General features: G+C 56.7%; 1 non-coding gene across 1 annotated transcript in view; it reads right to left on the bottom strand.

Annotated features, from left to right (window-relative positions):
- The window catches only part of LOC126317228 (small subunit ribosomal RNA), a 1893-nt gene extending 1337 nt beyond the window's left edge, over window positions 1-556 (bottom strand). The window contains exon 1 of the ribosomal RNA XR_007556503.1: window positions 1-556. This exon is cut by the window's left edge and continues 1337 nt beyond it. This is a non-coding gene — a ribosomal RNA (small subunit ribosomal RNA).
- Window positions 557-2500: the final 1944 nt, after the last annotated feature.

The raw sequence follows: 2500 nt of genomic DNA, 5'->3' as shown, positions 1-2500 counted from the left end.
CGTTAAAGGATTTAAAGTGTACTCATTCCGATTACGGGGCCTCGGATGAGTCCCGTATCGTTATTTTTCGTCACTACCTCCCCGTGCCGGGAGTGGGTAATTTGCGCGCCTGCTGCCTTCCTTGGATGTGGTAGCCGTTTCTCAGGCTCCCTCTCCGGAATCGAACCCTGATTCCCCGTTACCCGTTACAACCATGGTAGGCGCAGAACCTACCATCGACAGTTGATAAGGCAGACATTTGAAAGATGCGTCGCCGGTACGAGGACCGTGCGATCAGCCCAAAGTTATTCAGAGTCACCAAGGCAAACGGACCAGACGAGCCAATCCGATTGGCTTTGATCTAATAAAAGCGTCCCTTCCATCTCTGGTCGGGACTCTGTTTGCATGTATTAGCTCTAGAATTACCACAGTTATCCAAGTAACGTGGGTACGATCTAAGGAACCATAACTGATTTAATGAGCCATTCGCGGTTTCACCTTAATGCGGCTTGTACTGAGACATGCATGGCTTAATCTTTGAGACAAGCATATGACTACTGGCAGGATCAACCAGGGAGCTGCGTCAACGAGAGCTGAGCAGCCGGCCGCCCGGGAGTGTGTCCCGAGGGCCCGCGCGAACACGCAAGCGTCCGCTCAATTATTCTGCAAACAGGAGGAGGCTGAGCTCCCCTGCACGATACACCTCGAAACCCTCTCAGGTCCCGGCGGCGCGCAGCGCCGTCCTAAGTACTTGGTCGGGTTCGAGAGAGGCGCAATCGCCCGGAGATAGGCGAGTAGACGCTTTCAGTGCGAACACCCGTGCTCCCAACTGAGCTTGCCGCTGCCGACAGAGGCCCGGGAGCGTGCTGTCGTGGCATTGCCGGCGGGAAACAACACGCGCCACCTACGGTGACCGGCAGCTCCAACGCCAGCGCCACAGAAGGGCAAAGCCCCACTTGGGTGCAGAAGCGAACTCTCCCAGCACAGCGCACGCGCCAACACGTCCGCAGAGCTGCGATACAAACCACCTGCGAGAACCGCTGGGGGCGACCGAGCAGCAGACGGCGTCGCGACGCCGAGTGCCGGGCGGCGGCGCATCCTCAACGCACACAGTCCGCAATCGGACCAGCACACTGCAGATGTCCACCGCGCTTCGCACCGGGCTCGGCAGAACCCACTTTGGCCGCCTGGCGCCGCGCGCCGGGTGCGCCGGCGCGTAGCTGGGACGCCAGCCGGGCCCGTCGGCCGGCGCTCCTGCCACTGGGCGCCCCCCACCAGCCGGCTGTAGTGCGTGCGCTCACGCAGCGCGCGGCCAGCACGCCGCGCGGCCCCCCCTCACTGGCCGGGGACTGTCCCACCAAGCCACAGCCTCGTATCGCTTCATACCCACATGGCCAACTCAGGTTCGGGGGCATGGCGGGTACCGCCGAAACAACCGGTTCACAGATGTACCGATCGTCGCTATCACCGATGCACCTGCAGCGCGAACAACCGCTCAACAACTGATTTCCAGTTCATTTGCGGATCTTTGGCAGCAAACGTATACGTCAATCAACATTTGCGAAATCTACGATTCTGGCATGCCTGCATGTTATGTGTCACGACACGCTACATCAGCCCATATACACACTACGGCACGTACACGAGAGAACACGTGGAAGATGGTCCGCGCACGTGTGCAATGTCCCTTGCGCGGTCGACTGTCAACCGGCCTCTGTAGCATGTCGCAGATGTGGAACGCGGTCCACCGTGGTATCATGTTGTGTGGGGCAATACGATTAAATAGGAAAACCCTCGTCGCTACATCAACAGACGGCTCACGCTGATTCCCGGCAGAGGGAGGGGGGGGGGGCCAACATGCAATACTTTCGTCCGTACCTACCACATGTCTCTACGGCGTACAACAGTGCAATCTCGCTGTAATGGGGAGACGAGACAAGTAGCATCGTGCACAACATATGGCCCTTATGATTCGCCATTGTAGGGCGCAGCCGGTGTACGGTCAAGCATGTGCCACATTATGTCACTCAGTACGTAACGACGGATGATCAGTGTGGGTTACGCGTACATCAGTGGACAGTCCACACAGGCCGTACCACAACGTACACTGACTGCATCGACAACCAAATGCAACTGAACAGCTGCAAGGCTCATTTCACAAACAAACGCCTGACCGACCAGCTTGGAAGGGCAGGAGGGGAGGGCGATATTCGTTCTGTAGCGTTACACCCTTCCAGTGGTTAGCGGGACTGTGTAGAAAGTACGCAACACTCGAAAGACATTTACGTGAGGGTACGCACCATGGCATCGAGAAATACACATGACACCAGAGGATCCAAGCAGTGAACTATGTTCAGAGGGTTGCTGTTAGGCAAAGCTACATTCCTGTGACGTTACATGTGACAGTTAAGGTGCAGTGTAAGTTAGGTTAAGGTGCAGTGTAAGTTAGGTTAAGGTGCAGTGTAAGTTAGGTTAAGGTGCAGTGTAAGTTAGGTTAAGGTGCAGTGTAAGTTAGGTTAAG

The sequence above is a fragment of the Schistocerca gregaria genome, unplaced genomic scaffold (assembly GCF_023897955.1).
Source record: "Schistocerca gregaria isolate iqSchGreg1 unplaced genomic scaffold, iqSchGreg1.2 ptg000623l, whole genome shotgun sequence".
Taxonomy (NCBI): domain Eukaryota; kingdom Metazoa; phylum Arthropoda; class Insecta; order Orthoptera; family Acrididae; genus Schistocerca; species Schistocerca gregaria.
This window is presented reverse-complemented; position numbering and strand designations above follow the sequence as displayed.